The following is an 18,369-nucleotide window of genomic DNA, read 5'->3' as shown; positions in this document are numbered from 1 at the left end:
AGCCTGCCACCCTGGTTGGTGGGAGATGGTGTCAGTCGAACAGGTCTGGCCTCAGGTGTGGATTGATTAATCCCAGGAGTATACCTAGATGTAGTACCTGGCAGATCCCTAACACATGAGGAGCAGACCCAAGGCCTAACTATTCTACTTTACAGGACAACCGCAGCTCCAATAGGCACCTTTTCTGGTGAAAATCATCCCATCAACTTGTATTTTCTTTAGAATTTTTACATGCAATAGTGCTGTTTTCAGGAGGTGGAATGCGTAGTGCATAGAGGACGCTCGCCGCTCTAGCTCCACCCACCTGTACTAGTGTGGAGTCCTGAGTGGAAGATGCGATCTCCACTGGCGTGAGCCACCTGCTGTTAGTTTGGGAATCCCACTGCCTTTGCTGCGCTCTATGTGGGGGTATAGACATTCTTGGAGATCGATGCTTGCTGTAGCAGGCTGGAGGTGGACTATATTTTTTCTTTGGCTTAATTATATGTAGCGCCATAAAAGGTGTGATATATTTTTCCCCTGGTATCAAGCGCAAGCTAATCCACAATAGATGGGCATACTTCACTAACGGTGCGAAATATACGATACACTATAAAAGGTGAACTATATTGTTCCTCTGGCTTAATTTTATACCGTGACATAAAAGTGGATTAAACCTTTTCCCCAGTTTAATGAGCAAGTTACTTAAACATACGCTGCACCACAAAAGGAGTGATATATCCTTCCCCTGGCATCAAGTGCAAGCTACACCTTAATAGGTGGGCAATATTCTACTAACTCAGTAAATTATACGATACCCTACAAAAGGTGGACTAGTTTTATTGTTTGGGCTTAACCCAATACTGCATCATAAAAGGGGCACCGTATAATTTGTTTGGCTTTAAGTGTATGCTATAAAGGCTGCCAAGTAAATAACTGGAGTCTATCTTCCCCACGGCTAGTTCAAATACGATCTTCATGTGGGAATCATAACTGACCCCATAAAAAGTGGTTTATTCTGCTTTTAGGCCTAAAATTATACATGATCCCAGGATAAGTGGGATACATTCTTCTACAAATTAAACGCTTCAAGTCAATTGCAGGGTCTAAATTACACGTTACCAGGTAAAAGACAGATTATATTGTTTCTTCGGTGAGAACTGCTCATACCGGTGGCAAGGGGCTAAACAAAAGGACTGAATGCTCCAAGTAAGCAGGAGACTCCAGCAATAAAAAATAGGTGTTCGGGGGTAGCCATTTCCCTTGGGGCCCAATAGGCTATGGAGAAAACCCCTGCAAAGATGCAAGGAAAGGAAAAAACTGTAGGAATGGGGATGATAGATAATTTTTTTTACAGACTCCTGGTATTATCACGGGAAAGGGGAGCAAAGAAGAGCAGGAGAGCCTGGAAGAGACTATTCCCTGCTAAACTACGGGTGGTTTATGAGGATTGGACACTGTTCTTCCATAGTCCTAAGGAGGCCACAGAATGGATGGACTCAAAACATTTTTCAAAGGTAATCCTCAATAAAAAGTGGGGTGGGGATGGAGCTGGAGCGGAGGAATGCAACTTGAAGAGGACTTGTCAACATTTCACAAGAGTGGGATAGTTTGACGGGCCACAGGGGGAGGGGTATGGGAGGGGGTGAGCAAAGTAGGGTTACTATCAGGTTAAGTTTACGTTTTCTCTTGACATGTTTACTAATGCGGTTATTTCTCCCCTTCAGGAGGATATTCCACTGAAAGGTAAAAGCAATGAACATTGTGGTTTGGAATGCCAGAGGCCTAGCAGAAAGGTATAAAAGGCAGGTGATGAAAAATCATATGCCAGGGGTTGCCTGTTTATTACCCATTTAATGCAGAATAGAAGATCTTCTCTCGAGCATAAATGGTTTGGGACAGAGATTCATTCAATTTATACAGGGTATTCAAGAGGAGTCCATTGCAATACGAAATCCTGACTAACAAAATAGATGGCGAGGGAAGATTTGGTTTTCTCCATATAAAGGTGGCAAGCCAGGAATTAGTATTAGAATTCACATATATCCCGCCCCCATTTTCATTGGATGTGTTAAATATATGATGTAAATTTATGGAAAATTGAAGTGGCGTTCCACTACTAGTAGCAGGGGATTAAAACTATGTAATTCATGTTAATCTTGACAGGATGAGATCTGGTATGGTAAAATCTAGGGCTATTTATTCTCCTCTTAAGAAATATATAACAGAAAAAGGATGGATAGATTATTGGAGACAGATGTGTCCTGACCTAGAACAATATTCCTGTTATAATAAATCTAGTGGCACTCTATCAAGGATAGATATGGTTCTGGTGTCTGCTAGTGTCTATTCACGAATACGCTCCATCTCATACGAACCTAGATCAGTGTCTGATCACTCCCCTTTATCCAGTTCAGGACCGGGATATTTTGAGCCTTCAGGGCTAGACACCGTTTAGCCCTTTTTCGCACGCGTTAGTTAAATGGCTATAACTTTTTTATTTGTTGGGCTAACGACGTGATTTTTGCGATGTTTTTTTCCGGAGACAATGCAGGTTTCTTTTTTTATCATTTTTATACACATCCTTTTTGCTATTTTAGAATTTTATTCATAAAGTTTGAAAATAATAGTAAAAAAATAAGCTTTTTTACGTTTCAGCTATTTGTTTTTGGTAATAACATAGTTTTACCCGAAAATAGACCTTTTATTTGTGATCGTCATTGTCTACCGTAAATTTTAATATATTACATGTCTATATTAGGGTAATTGGGTCCGTGCTAGCTTTACAACAATGATTGGCGGGGGAAACATTTTTTTTGGCGTGGGTATTTTATGTGTATTTATTATTAATTTTTTTTGCACTTTACTTTACAATTTTTTTATTACTATGGTCTGTCCCTCAAAGATCAAAAAAGACCTTTGGGGAACTTTATATATTTTTTTTCTTTCTTTTACACCATGTTTTTCCACTGTAACTGGGTCTGCACAGCAGCCCCAGTTACAGGGGAAATTAGCCCTCTTATAGTGACGATTGTCACTAATAGGGCTGTGCTGGGTCTAGTAAGACCCAGCAGCAGTCTGTTAGTAACGGCACCCGGCGATCATGTGACCAGTTACATGAACGTCGGGAGGAATAGAGACAGCGGCGCGGCCGCTGCCGCTATTCATATACACAGCGCGCATTGAGCGCTGTGTAAAAGAGACCGGAGAAGACAGAAACAGCGAAAGCTGCTTCTATCTTCTCCTCAGGGTCCCCGGCAGTCACTGACAGCCGGAGACCCGACATTCAGCTGCCCGATCGCGCGGGCAGCAAGTTAAAACCCGAGCCGTAAAAAGTCTATGGCTCTGGTTTTAAGGACCCTGACCACTGACCGTAAAAACACAGCCAGCGGTCGGGAACCAGTTATTGTTGAAGTTAAAGTTGGGAGAGGATATGCCTCGGGTATCTCGAATGACTATACATCCTCAGTGGATAGCTATATAAACAGTATATTAACAGTACAGCACCCCGCCACAGCCATTTTTCGGATTTTCACGTTAGTTTTTTCCTCCCCACTTTCCAAAAGTCGTAACTTTTTTATTTTTCTTTAATATTGCCGTATGCGGGCTTGTTTTTTGCGAAAAATGAGTTGTAGATTTTCACAGCACCATTTAGTGGAACATGTAATGTAGTGGTAAAAAATATTTGTGGTGTGGAATAGGAATAAAACTGAGATTCCTCAATATTTTGGGTGGTTTTGTTTTTACGGTTTTCACCGTGCGGTAAAAACGGCATGTTAACTTTATTGTGTGGGTCAATACAATTATAGCGATATGAAATTTATATACCGTAGGTTTTTTTTATGCTTTACTACTTTTACAAGGAAAAAACTGATTGTTAAAAATAACATTTTAGTTTTGTTCCCATATTCTGAGAGCCATAACTTATTTTTCTTTCGACTTAGCAGTATAAGGACTTATTTTTTGTGGGGCGAGCTGTAGTTTCTATTGGTACCATTCTGGAGTACATGAGACTTTTTGAAGTGACCACAAAATAGCAATTCTGATGTTTTTCATTTTTAATATTTTACAGCGTTCACCGCGAGGACAAAAGAATGATATATTGTAAGGGTATGTTCACACGCTTAACAATAAACGGCTGAAAATACAGAGTTGTTTTCAAGGGAAAACAGCCCCTGATTTTCAGCCATTTTTTAAGCATCTAGCGTTTTTTTGTGGCGTTTTTTACGACCATTTTTGGAGCTGTTTTTCAATAGTCAATAAAAAATGGCTCCAAAAACGTTTGTAAAAAAGTCCACGTAAAAAAAACGCCCCGTGTGAACGGAACACGGTTTTTCCCATTGAAATCAATGGGCAGATGTTTGGAGGCGTTCTGTCCTCGCATTTTTAGCCATTTTTCGGGGTGTTTACGGCCTGAAAAACGGCTGAAAATAGCCCGTGTGAACATACCCTAATAGTTCAGACTTTTACATTGTGCTTGAGGGAAAATAGGAAAAGGTGTTTGTTTTTTAACTTTACATTTTCTTGGTTTATTAAAAAAAATCTTTATATTACCGTTTTATTACTTTTCCCCCTAGGGTACTTGAACCAGCGATCGCTGGCACAATATACTGCAATGCTAATCTATTGCAGTATATCGTGCTACTGACAGACTTCTAAAAAGCCCTGCCAGAGGCACGTCTTCATAGGAGTACAAAGACAGCGGACCTGGGGGCCTTCATCAAGCCCCCAGGCTGCCATGCCAAACAACAGCACCCCCCAATCAAATATCTGGGAGTGATGGTGTTGCAGTATATATCCAGTCATCTAGAATTGAACTTAGTTCCATTAATAAAGAAATTCAAGGGAAAGATCCAAACTTGGAAAAAGCTCCCATTATCAATTGCATTGATTGCCTTGCTGAAATTTATAGCATTGCCTCAGATCTTAAATGTGATCAATAATTTTACGATTTGGGTGGGGGAAAAGTGGTTTAAAATTATAGAGATTTTGGTAAGGGATCTAATATGGAGAGGGAGAAAAGCAAGGGCTAAGCTTAGCCTACTTATTTTAGAAGAGAAAGAAGGAGGGCTCTCGATACCGGATTTTAGAGCATACTACCTGGTGGGGCAACTTTGGTATATCGCTGGGCGAAAGAAATTCCTGCAACTAAGTAAAATTGTAGTGTATAGCGATAGGGGTCCTTTTATTCTATTTGAAATCTTGGAAGCTAAAATGTTAAGGGATAAAGTTAGGGACTTTATTAAGCGGGTATATAAGGTATGGGAAAAAATATACGTAAGATGTGTAAAGTTAGGGGATCATTAAAATTTACTGCACTATTTAATAATGGGAAATTGGTAGAAATAGTATAAATGGGTAATTAAAAATGTTGGCACAGGTAAGGTTTATATTATGTAAATCAATTTTTTTCAAGATGGTAATTTAAAAGAGATGGATATTATATGGGGAGAATGGGAAGTTTGAAGAGGGGCAATATATAGATATTAGCAATTAAAACACGCAGTTATGGCGACACAGGATAGAGGGTTGATTCAGATAAAAGAGTGTCCAATTTTGGAATATGCACATGCTAGTAATGGAGAAAAGGGGTTTATGTCAAGGAGTTATAAAATACTTAGGGCACAGAGGGACACAATAGATGAGAAAGATGCAACTTTCCCAATATTAGTTCAATTATGCATGAAAAAGATGACAACTTTGAGTGTTTTAACAATTGACCTTATTGAAAGAACACGTCCATATTCATAGGTGGAGAGAGAAATGTCGTCTGTAGCTGAAAATTAGTGGGTGTTTATAAAACTTGTGATCTAGTTGTAATGAAGTTGTTCATTATCTTGCAAAATGAGGTAACTGTAATATGAGAATTGATTTTTCTTTTCTAGGTTCCCACTAACTGGGGAGAGCTCTGCATCTCTACATTTGCTATGCTGTGCAGTCATAAACTATTTTCACGAAGAACAAATACAACATGGAGAATTGGCTGCCCTTGATATTAATGTGCTGCATTAATGCAGTATTAAAAGCAAAGTAGTTAAAGTGTAGCTAAACGTTTGACAAACTTCTGACATGTCAGAAGTTTGGTTTGGTTCGGGTCCGAGCACTGAGACCCCCACCAATTGCTAGAACGAGGCTGCTGAAGCAATCGTGGGAGCGCTCAGCCGCTTCATGTCTGTTCGGCTTATTCTGGAAAGCAGATGTATCGGAGTACGGGCTCATAAACTTTCTATTGAGTCCGTACACCGATACATTTATTTCGGGACATAGCTGAACAGACATGAAGCGGCTAAGCACTCACACGAGCGCTTCAGCTGCTTTGTTCTAGCTAATGGTGGGGGTCTCAGTGCTCGGACCCCCACCAATCCAAACTTCGGACATGTCACTATGACATGTCATAAGTTTGTCAAACGTTTAGCTACACTTTAACCCCTCAGTGACCACCAATACGCCTTTTCACGGTGGTCACTAAGGGGCCTTAGACTAGGCTGCCGCCTTTTCACGGTGGCCCAGTCTAAGTCCACGATCGAAGTTTACATAGATCGCGGCCGTTTAACCCGTTAAATTCCGCCGTCAATAGCGACCGCGGCATTTAACTTGTTTACAGAGGGAGTGAGCTCCCTCTGACACACCCATCGGCGGCCCGCAAATGCAATCGCGGGTCTCCCATGGGTTGTCATGGCAGCCGGGGGCCTGATAAAAGCCCCCAGGTCTGCCCTGGACATATGCCTATTAGGACACGCCGGAGGCACGTCCTAATAGATTGCCTGTCAGATTTACACTGACAGGCAATAACGCTCTGGTATACGAAGTATACCAAAGCATTATAGCAGCGATCTGAAGATCGCATAGTAAAGTCCCCTAGTGGGACTAACAAAATAAGTAATTCATGTGAAATAAAGATTATTAATAAAAATGACAGTAATGACTCAATTAATAAAGCTAATATGTAATTTAAACCGCAAGGTGAACACCGTAAAAAAAAAACGCAAAAAACAATGGCGAAATTGCAATTTTTTTCCATTGCCCCCCAAAAAAATCATAATTAAAATGAATCAATAAGTCCCATGCACCCCAAAACAGTACCAATCAAAACGACGTCTCGTCCCGCAAAACACAAGCCCAAAAAATGACTACATTGATGGAAAAATAAAAAAATTACGGCTCTTGGAAAGCGACGATGCAAAAACAAATAATTTTAGTTCCAAGTGTTTTTATTGTGTAAAAATCGTAAAACATAAAAAACCTCTACATATGTGGTATCGCCGTAATCGTACCGACCCATAGAATAAAGGTAACATGTTATTTACGCCGCACAGTGAACGGCGTCAATTTAAAATGCATAGAACAATGGTAGAATTTCAGGTTTTTTTTTATAATCCCCCCAAAAAAAGTTAATAAAGTTAATAAAAAAATTATATGTAGCTTAAAATGGTGCTATTAAAAAGTATAACTAATCCCGCAAAAAACAAGTCCTCGTACAGCTATGTCGACGGAAAAATAAAATAGTTATAGCTCTTTGAATGCGACTATAGAAAAACAAATAAAATAGCTTGGTCAGTAGAGCCTAAGATAGGCTGGTCACTAAGGCGTTAAGTAAAGTAAAAAGCAAATTAAGTGTTTGTCATGTTCAAAAATGTGCAACTTTCTTTGATTTTATGCAGCTCTTGAAACTTTTCCAAAAAAGTGCGCAGGACTTGGCGGTAGGGCACGACCACTTACACATTGACAAATTTAAGATAATTTCTGCCAAAGTTTGATGTAGATTTTAGTTTCCGCTTAATAATAGTAGAAACGTAGATTCAATTAAGTGTTTTAAAAAAGTTTTCCATTTTTAAGATTACGTAAATAAAATTAGAATTTCTGTTAATCCCTTAACGACATACAACATACTTCGTTGTTGTCAAGTACTTAACACAACACAACACAACAAATAGGTACGTTGTGTTGCTAGTGCGGGCTCAGAAGCTGAGCCTGCACCATCGCCAGCGGGTGTCAGCTGTATATTACAGCTGACACCCTGCTGCAACATTGTCTGTAGTATACATCTTTTTACTTTATGATGACCTGTATATGTTCTTCACAACATTTCTTTTATTTATCTTTCTTTTATTATCCATATCATTTTGAGTTACATTATCTCAAAATGTTAAATCTCATAGGAATCAACTATGTAATTATTATTTGAGACTTTAACTATTTACTTCTACCATGTCTCAACTGTTTAATAAAGACATATTGAAACAGAAAGCACTAATACTAAGGCTTCTTTCACACTACTGTTAGTATACGTTTTCACACTACTGTTAGTATACGTTTACCTCTCTTCTGTCAGAAGAAGAGAGGATCGAAAACTTAAATGGAAAGCAATAGTTTCGTTAGCTAGCAATAGTTTTGTTTCAGTTGCTTTCCGCTTTTCGATAGCAATAGTTTTGTTTCAGTTGCTTTCCGTTTGTCTCCGTTTGCTAGTTTTTCGTTTTTCTCATGGAAGCAGTCTGCAGAACTTTTATTTCCGTGAAAAAAACCAGAAACCTTGCGAACGGAGACAAACGGAAAGTAACTGAAAAAAAAACCAAAACATTTAAATTAATGTTAATTCCAACTGAACCGTTGATTTCCGTTTAATCTTTCGTTCCTCTGATGGAAGAGAGGTAAACGTATACTAACGCTAGTGTGAACTTAGCCTTATGGATCGTGAATACCATAAATAGATGTATAGGTTCAGCTGATATTTTCAGCTTCTATTTATTAGCAAAGTCCTGCATGTCATATTAAATATTGTGTACTATATTACATTGTATTTACATCCTACTTCTTCTAGGGGAATCTATGCAATTTTAGGTATGGTGTATGGCAAACATCAGGAGTAGATTGCTGGTATTTCCCATTCTTTCCCATGGGTATAAGGGGATTTTTTGGTAGTGGAGGATTAATGAGCTCATTAAAAAAAATTAATAGAGAGCCAGCATGTCCAAGTTTTCTGGTTTGTTTGTTTATTTATTTTTCCCAATAATAAGTTTTTATTGATTTTGAAGAACATATAAAGAAAGAAGAACAGTAGTAAATGATACAATGCCGCCACGCATGGGAGCAAAGTAAATGGAAACCATGTAGTAATCAGCAAAGAAGATGGATAAATGAGCACTTAAAAATATGAACACGAGCTATCTAAGTTACCTGGACTTCCGTGAACCATGCAAATAATGCACTCTTTGGATGGAAGAACACTGCGTATAACAGGATTATGCATACATAATGTATCTGAAGGGTAATAAAACTTATAGTTACAACATCACCATTTATCAGCACGTAATGCAAGTGGACAAGAATGAATGAAAGCATGGCAAGTCATATAACCAAATTAATGTTAAAGCTGTAACAAACATCTATGCATAGACCTATAAAGCTATACATTTCTTCATATTAGAGCATGGATTGGGTAGAGGGTAAAGAAGATGTAGAATTTGAAGCCACTTAATACCAAGACCAGGTGCAATTTATGGGAGTTCAGAGCAAAGTAGAGTTCCATGTCATGAATGTTGAACTAGATCTAACATTTCTGGAAATGAAGATATAGCAGCCGACTTCCACGATCATGCAATAAGACAGGCAGCCAGAATGATCTGGCTTACAACTAATCTAGTATTAGCTGGATCTTCATCCATATTAAGAAAACACCATGAGATAGCTGGGTCTGGGGTAATTCTGCGCTCAGAAAATGTAGAAATCAAGTTGAATATATCTAGCCAGTAAGAATAAATTCTTAGACAGTTTCACCATATTTGCAGGTATGAGCCCTTTATGCCAACGTTCCTGTAGCATAACTCAGAGTAAGGTGTACTTGACAAGTTGGGAGGGGGAGAGGTACCAGCACATAATAAACTTGTAAGAGCTCCCAATTTTTCATCCCTTTAGAGATTAGTTGAATCCATTTGAAGGCTTTGTGCCAATCAAAGGTCAAATGTAGACTAGATCAGCTTCTGATTTTTTGCAGAAGGAGGGTTTCGCTGACATTGAAGACCAGAGGATGTCATTGTAAAATCTTGATGCCCGCTTTTGGTGGAAGGAGGACTAAAGTAGAAATGACATGCGAGGGTAGGTAAGGTCCAGGTATAAAAGTTTGGGGAGGACAGCATGTGTCTAATGCGGAGAAATAGAGTTAACCTCATTGATTCTGAGCTGTTACTTGGACTACAAGAAAGAGTAACGTAACTAAATTTGCATTATTTCGCTATATTATTTACAACAAAAAAACAAAATGCTTTTTTGCCTGCTTTGATGGCACCCACGAGAGAGAGGGTCCGCCCCCAGGGACAGAAAATCTGGAGCTAAGAGAATCACCTACATTGTCTCAGTGTGTTTTCCTGTGACTGGCGGGAGACATGGAGGGGGCCTATAAGGTCCAGACAAGCAACGAGGGCTGGAGGTTCCCTATGCCTTGTCAGTTGATACGGCTCACTTGCCCAAGGAACCACGTAGCCATGGGTTCACAGTTAAGTCAAGGGCATCAGGGTGGGGCACTCCTTTTCTTAGGAACGGGGTGCATCCGGTGTGACATAGATCCCCCGAGTCTACAGGGATGCAGCCGGGATTTTTAGCCTAGCGCTTGAGTAACCACTTGTTCTATGAGAACAAAATGATCAGGCATGGTTTAATCTAACATGCCCGACCCTATATTATACACGTTAAATGCCCGTTCATGCTGGAATCAGAGGGTTTAGCCGATATTCATTTTATATGTGGGGTGGGGGCCCATTGCTTATGTACAGGCCAGGGCCCAAGACCATATTAATGCACCACTAAGGCCTCAGGGCAGCCAGTCTCTCACTATCCACTGGACGCTCTAATACGGGGCTGGGGCATCCACAGCCCACACCAGAAATGGCTGGCAAAAGTCTATCAGGCTCTATCCTTGGGGGATACTCAGTTTACTTAGGCCTAGGCACTGTGTGGGCTGAACTGTGTCTGGACAGGTATTGGATGGGGGCAGATATCAGAAGCAGGCTGCCAATGCAAAACACCTGGCCTCCACACTACACTGACCTATTCTTCCGGTTTCTTACTGGTCTGTTCTCTGCTGCCACCTGCTGTTCAGTCACAGGTACAACACATGCAGGAGAGACAGAACACACAGGTGGAAACACAAACAACGAAACACCACAAAGAACAAACAATCTCATCACATAAATAGTGATAAGTAATGCCATGTTCACAGAGGGCGAAAAGTAGACAGTGTATCCGCCCTGGAAACCACAGGGAAATTGGGGTGCAGCTTTTTAGGGGGAATTTGCGCAACACATCGGTTAAAAGAAAAAGCCTATACTTACCCAGTTCTTTGTAGCGACGGTGACACATCCCTATGTTGCCCATATAGCCTGGCCTCCTGGGATGACGTTCCATCCCACTTGACCGCTACAGCCTGTAATTGGAAATATAGAAATTTTACCTCCCCAGTTGAATTTAATAGGGTATACCCGCAACAGAAAAGTAGCGATTCCGAAGCATAAATTGACATGCTGCGGATTAAAAATATGCAGAGCAGGTCAATTAATAAGCGGTTTTTTTGGTGGTTTTTTAATGCAGCGTGTGAATGAGCGTATTGTATTATGCAGCGGATTTTCCGCAATTAAATCTCTCAGAAAATCTGCAGTCTTTATGCTACCTGTGGACATACCCCAAAGCATGAGGGTTCTTTTTACAAGCTAAAAACCTAAAAAATTAACAAGTGTAAAGGTAGCGGGGGCGCCGGGCCAGGCCAATAGTTGCCAACAGTTCTGATTTGCCAGGACTGTCCCGGCAAATTGCTGTCCCGGACGTGTTCTGGCAACTGCCATATTCAATTGTATCTGCATCCTTAGGATGCAGATACAATTAAATATGGTGACAGATTAGGAAACTATCAGTTCCCTGCTCTGCCATTCACTCCTCCTGGAGCGGAATCCCCAGCCAGAGTGTTGACGTTAATCTGGCTGGGTATTCCACTCCTAGAGGGAGCCCCTGACTTCCCTGGCTGGGTATGACACTCTGGCTGGGTATTCCGCTCCTAGAGGGAGCCCCTGATGTCCCTGGAGGAGCCGCTGAATTCTGTGTCCATATATTGACAGTGACATCAGGGGCTCCTCCTGGAGCGGAATCCCTAGCCAGAGTGTTGCTGACGCTTTGGCCCTTGAATTCCTCTCCTATAGAGAGTCCCTGATATCTGTGTCCATATATGGACAGTGACGTCAGGGGCTCCTCCTGGAGCGGAATCCCCGGCCAGAGTGTTGCTGACGCTTTGGCCCTTGAATTCCGCTCCTATAGGGAGTCCCTGACATCTCTGTCCATATATGGACAGTGACATCAGGGGCTCCTCCTGGAGCGGAATCCCCGACCAGAGCGTTGCTGGCGCTCTGGCCGGGGATTCTGCTCCTGGAGAAGCCGCTAACCTCACTATCCATATATGGACACAAACGTCAGGGTCTCCTCCAAATATTTCTTTAAAATTTGCAAATGGTTTTACACCTAATTGATTGGTAGAGAAAGGAAACAAGGCGAGGGGGAAGGAGATGTCAGGAAAGAAGTTGGGGGAGGGTGGGGCTGAAACTTTGCCCCGGGTGCTAGAGAACCTAGCTACGCCTCTGATATGGGGATGATAACCAAACAATTATGGCCGGCTATTGAGCATGTGTGACATCCAGGAAATATTCAAATGTTTTGGAAAATCTTGTGTTTCTCAGAGACACGGATAATATTTGATCTCTGCTGTGCAGACAACACTGCTCGCACAGCAGGGATCAGTTAACTAGGAAGTGCTTACCCACGGAAAGGGATGTTATTGTATATGATTGGCTTTATACATATGTATTCAGTACCATCATGTTTATGAATATCTGTAGTGGAAAATTTTAAAGTTCTAACCTAGTTCATTCATTTTCAGTTAACCTTCATGTACTTTCTGTTAAAGTAAATTATTCATGCCCTGAGCAAACTGCAGGCATGCATCAAAGAGCTGATAGTTTCAGTTTAATACAAAAGCACTAGAGATTGAGAAGCTTTGATGTTGATGATAAGTGTCATGTGATGGTTGTGTAGTGTGCATCATACTTTCAACAATATATAGCTATTGAGCCCTGCAGTATTAGAAGTTGTAATAACGAAATGTAATTCTTTCCACCATTACTGTCCATTGTTAACATCTACGATATATTTCATGTGGTTACCATAACAAAGCTCTACTCTAATCCTTTTCAAAGCTTTTGTCGTTTTCTGAATTAAAGGAAACATGGTATCAGTATGTATACAGAGCTGCTTCACATTTTATTTGATCATGGAATAGTAGTCATAGCTCATATTGTAATTTCCACCTGCAGATATGCTACTACGCAAGTAACCTTTGTGTCCTTTTATGGCTTTTATTATTATGTACATTTTGGCTTCTGAAATAATGTTGCTTTATACAATAATAAAATAATACTAATCATATTTAAGATTGTGTGAAACATTGAAACTTAACACAAAATGACAGCCACAGTATTTTACTTAGTATTTAGGGGTTATTTGGAAAAATATCTATGCACTCTCATAAGCTATGCAGTACTCAGATACTTGTGCCATGTACACTATGCAAAAAGAATATCTTTAGGGGACTAGGCACCATGGATATAGGTAGCGTCGAACTGGCCCACCGAGGGATCCTCTGGTGGGCTCAGTCACCAAGCTACAGCTCTCCGGCTGCAGAGCAGAGAGCCATTGGCTCCCTGCCTCGCCGCCTACTAGGGGTCAGGAGGATATCACTGCACCGGGCCATGGATAGCAGAGGCAGGCAGAGAACCTATCAGCTCCTGGTGGGAACTGAGTTAGGTGAGGGTTTTTTTCATTAGTGCAAAGGGGACTTAGCTAATATATGGAGGGCACAAGGGGGACTAACTACTATATGGAGGGCACAAGGGGCCTAACTATTGTATGGAGGGCACAATGGGGCCTGACTACTATATGGAGGGCACAATGAGGCCTGACAAATATATGGAGAGCACACGGGGGCCTAACTACTATATGGAGGGCACAAGGGGCCTAAGTACTATATGGAGGGCAAAAGGGGGACTAACTAATATATGGAGGACACACAAGGGCCTAACTACTATATGGAGGGCACAAAGGGGGCCTAAATACTATATATGGGCACAAGGGGAGGCCTAACTACTTTATGGGGGCACCAAAGGAATCTAACTACTATGATGGCACAAAGGGGAACTAACTACTATATGGGTGGACAAAGGGGACCTAGCCACTGTATAGGGGCACCAGAGGGGAGCTCACTAAAATGAAGACACAAAGGGCTAATAACTACTATATTGAAGCCCAAAGTGGGACCTAACTACTATATGGGGAGACAAAGGAGACCTAACTACTATAATGGGGCACAAAGGGGACCTAATTACTAGGTAAGCATTCTTGTATAGGGAGGGCATTGCAGTGTGGGGCCTAAAAGGGCACTATTATGGTGTGGAGCACAAAAGGGGGTACTATTATTGTGTGGGTCAAAAAAAGTGAGTTTTTTTTTTGACTGGGGCACTATGGATGGTGAGTTTTTTAGAGGGGGCATATGTGGGCAGGGTGCTGGAAAAGTGGAGAGCGGAAGAGGTTTGTATTACACATTCTGCAGAGGCGATTCTTGGCTGGAAGAAGTGGTCATGGTGTTCTGGGCCGGATGAAGAAGAAAAGGGAAAGTAAATGACTCCAATATGAGAAGACGTCATCTGTGAGTCACTTGATGTAACCGTACTGTAATCACTTATATGGTCTGCAGAGCACCTATGTAGAATTGGTATCTACAACTATATGGTCACTGTATGGTGGTAATATTGGTCTTTGTTTTTCTGCACACGGGAGGATTCCAACCAACAACCAGCCCCTATGGTGTCAGTTACCCAATATAATTGCGTTAGCTGTAACTAAAAATTCCCCTGCCGTCAACCTACACCACTGTGTTCTCAATGTCTGTAACACAGGGCCACCCATTACACTGCACCCTAGAAAAATGTGCCCCCTTGACAGGGAATTGTCCTTTTACCAGGCCCTAAGGGACCTTTCCAGACTCTCCAAGACTATGCCTGACTTCCCATATAGTGGCCCAGATCAATGCTCCCTCTGGAATTTCTCTCAGGGTCCCCTCTTCCCCATGGTAGGTCACCTAAGAGATCCAGGAGCACAAGGGATAGGTCCTGTACTTCTTCAGGTTCTTCACTAGTGTCCCCTGTGACGACCAGTATCGGGAAAGCTGCCTCTGTGCAGGTTTATTCTATCTCCCATGGGAAATCAGAGTCAGAACGATACAGTAAAATGGCAGTCACTCTGCTAGGCCTAATACAGGCTGATAGGGACAGCTTACATGTTATGGATGACTCCCCCTCCTAGAGATAGGGGCCTCTCCACTGTCATTGACGCCAGTCTCTGGTTTTCCCAAAACCACAACGAGTTTGATGATCGTCCCGCTAGGGATTGGAAGCATACTGATAAGCTTGCCCATCTCCAAAAGGAAGTATATGTTCTTCCCTTTCTGGAAAGATCTGGTTTCGAAGTAGACTGTATCTACTCTAGTGGATCCACCTGTGTCTCAACTGTCCAAAAGCACCACCCTTATACTCTCAGACACGGTATCTCTGAGGCTGGATTCACACAACCATGTTACGTCCGTAATGGACGGAACGTATTTCGGCCGAAAGTCCCGGACCGAACACACTGCAGGGAGCCAGGCTCCTAGCATCATAGTTATGTATGACGCTAGGAGTCCCTGCCTCGCTGCCGGACAACTGTCCCGTACTGTAATCATGTTTTCAGTAAGGGACAGTTGTCCGGCAGCGAGGCAGTGACTCCTAGCATCGTACATAACTATGATGCTAGGAGCCCGGCTCCCTGCAGTGTGTTCAGTCCGGGATTAGCAGCCGAAATACGTTCCGTCCATTACGGACGTAACATGGTCGTGTGAATCCAGCCTTAGCGATTCCTTTGACAAGAGATCAGGTTACTCAGCCAAGTTTGCCTTTGAGGCGGGAGGTTCTACCATGCGCCCTGCATTCCCTTGTTACTGGGTCAATAAAGCTTGCTACAAATGTGCTAAACAGCTTCACCTGGGTATTACAGAGGGAGCTCTGCAGGAGAACCTGACCAATCTAGCTTCCCAGCTTATCCATGCCTCCAAGTTCTCATTTGCGGCCTTCTTTGAGTCCACCAATTTACCTGCCAGAGCGAGGACTGCCTAAGAAGCAATATGCAACTCAGTTTCACTCCAATCCTGGGTGGCGAACCCTGCCCCTCAAAAGCCTTTCACCAGTCTTCCCTAGCTGAGGGCAGACTCTTTTTCAGTGTCTGATGAAATTATATCTGAGGCCACTGGTGGCATGAGTTCTTTCCTGCTTCAAAACCGCCATTAAAGTCAACAGCCTTCCCAACGTTCTCAAGGATTTCATTCCTTTCGTGACTTCCACTCTCAGTCAGAGAAAATAACCAGCCATCTCACAGAGTCAGGACATCCATCCTTCAAGCTTAAGCCCTCCTACCAGGGCTGACCTAGGCTCCAGAAGCACTCCACTTCCAAGACATCTTACACCTTATAGTTTCTCCCCACTCAAAGCTTCTCTATGGGTGGGGGGACAAATCTTTTCCTCTCAGGCGATATGGCTGGCTCACTTGGACGATGCCTGGTTTCGAGAAGTGGTTCAGTCAGGATACAAGATAGAGATCCTGACCCTTCCCCAGGTCATTCTTTTCTGTCCACTGCTCCTCGGGCTCCAGAGCACTCTTCAACTTTTTCCCAGTCTTCACTTTTTTCATTCAGGACGTAGAGTAATCATGCCAGTTTTACAGTTTAACTCTCTGAGTACAGATAATGTAGTAGTGTTACCTACAGTCCTATGTAACACTACAGATAACACAGTGATAACTCTCTGAGTACAGATAATGTAGTGGATGTTACCTGCAGTCCTATGTAACACCACAGATAACACAGTGATAAATCTCTGAGTACAGATAATGTACTAGATGTTACCTGCAGTCCTATGTAACACCACAGATAACACAGTGATAACTCTCTGAGTACAGTAGTAGATGTTACCTGCAGTTATATGTAACACCACAGATAACACATTGATAACTCTCTGAGTACAGATAATGTAGTAGTGTTTCCTGCAGTCCTATGTAACATCACAGATAACACACAGTGATAACTCTCGGATTACAGATAATATATTAGTGTTACCTGCAGTCCTACGTAACACCACAGATAACACACAGTGGCACATGCAATATTGTTGGAATGCACATCTGCCATACATACACGGATAGTGTTAAGAGGTTAAAGGGATTGTCCGGGTTTAAACTTTTTATGTTGCAGCAGGAGAGGAGGACTTCAAATAAAAAAGCAGCCCATACTTACCAGGGCCGGCGTCAGCACCCGTCGAACCCAGGCGAGTGCCGGGGCCCACTTCCCTTGGGGCGCCCACTCGGCCATCGGCTGCTGACGCTGCCGTCGTTACGGCATCACTGTCCATGTATGGACAGTGATGTCAGGAGCAGAGCAGGAGTCCCGGGGCAGGAGTGCTAGTAGTGCTCTGCCCGGGACTATGGCTCTGGGGCTGCCTCGGAAAATACTGTCCATATATGCACACTGACGTGAGGGGCTACTCCTGAAGCGGAATCCCCACCCAGAGTGTCGGCAATGCTCTGGCTGGGGATTCCACTCCTAGAGGGAACCCCAAAGGTGCCACTACCATGGAGGGTGGCTGTGTGGAACTACCAGGGAGGGGGGCTGTGTGACACTACCAGGGAGGAGGGGGCTGTGTGGCACTACCTGGGAGGTCGGGGCTATGTGGCACTACCTTGGAGGGGGGCGCAGTGTGGCACTACCAGGAAGGGGGGCTGTGTGGCACTACCAGGTAGAGGGGGCCGTGTGGCACTACCTGGGAGAGGGGGCTGTGTGGCACTACCTGGGAGAGGGGGCTGTGTGGCACTACCTGGGAGGGGGGCTGTGTGGCACTACCTGGGAGGAGGGCTGTGTGGCACAACCTATGGAGGTTGCTAAACTTATGGGGGTACAAACTGGGGGCCTAACTTCTATATGGGGACATGAACAGGGCCTAACGTCTATATGGGGGCACAAAGTGACATTTTCTGCCATTTTACTGCCGCCGTGAGTTCCCCCACAAAGGGGACTACTAAGTCTTGTGTCGCCCAAGGGCCCACATACAGTAAACCTGGAGCCGGCCCTGATACTTACCGCTCTCCACCCAGACGTGTGTACACAGAGTGACTGCAATGGTGAAATCACGTCGACAGTACATCACCGACGCAGCTAATTACTGGTCTCAGCTGAACTGCGCTGAGGCTATTAATAGGCTGCAGCGATGGTGTATGGTCAAC

This window comes from Rhinoderma darwinii, chromosome 3 (assembly GCF_050947455.1).
Source record: "Rhinoderma darwinii isolate aRhiDar2 chromosome 3, aRhiDar2.hap1, whole genome shotgun sequence".
Lineage (NCBI taxonomy): Eukaryota > Metazoa > Chordata > Amphibia > Anura > Rhinodermatidae > Rhinoderma > Rhinoderma darwinii.
The sequence above is the reverse complement of the archived record's forward strand: the minus strand, read 5'-3'. Positions refer to the sequence as shown.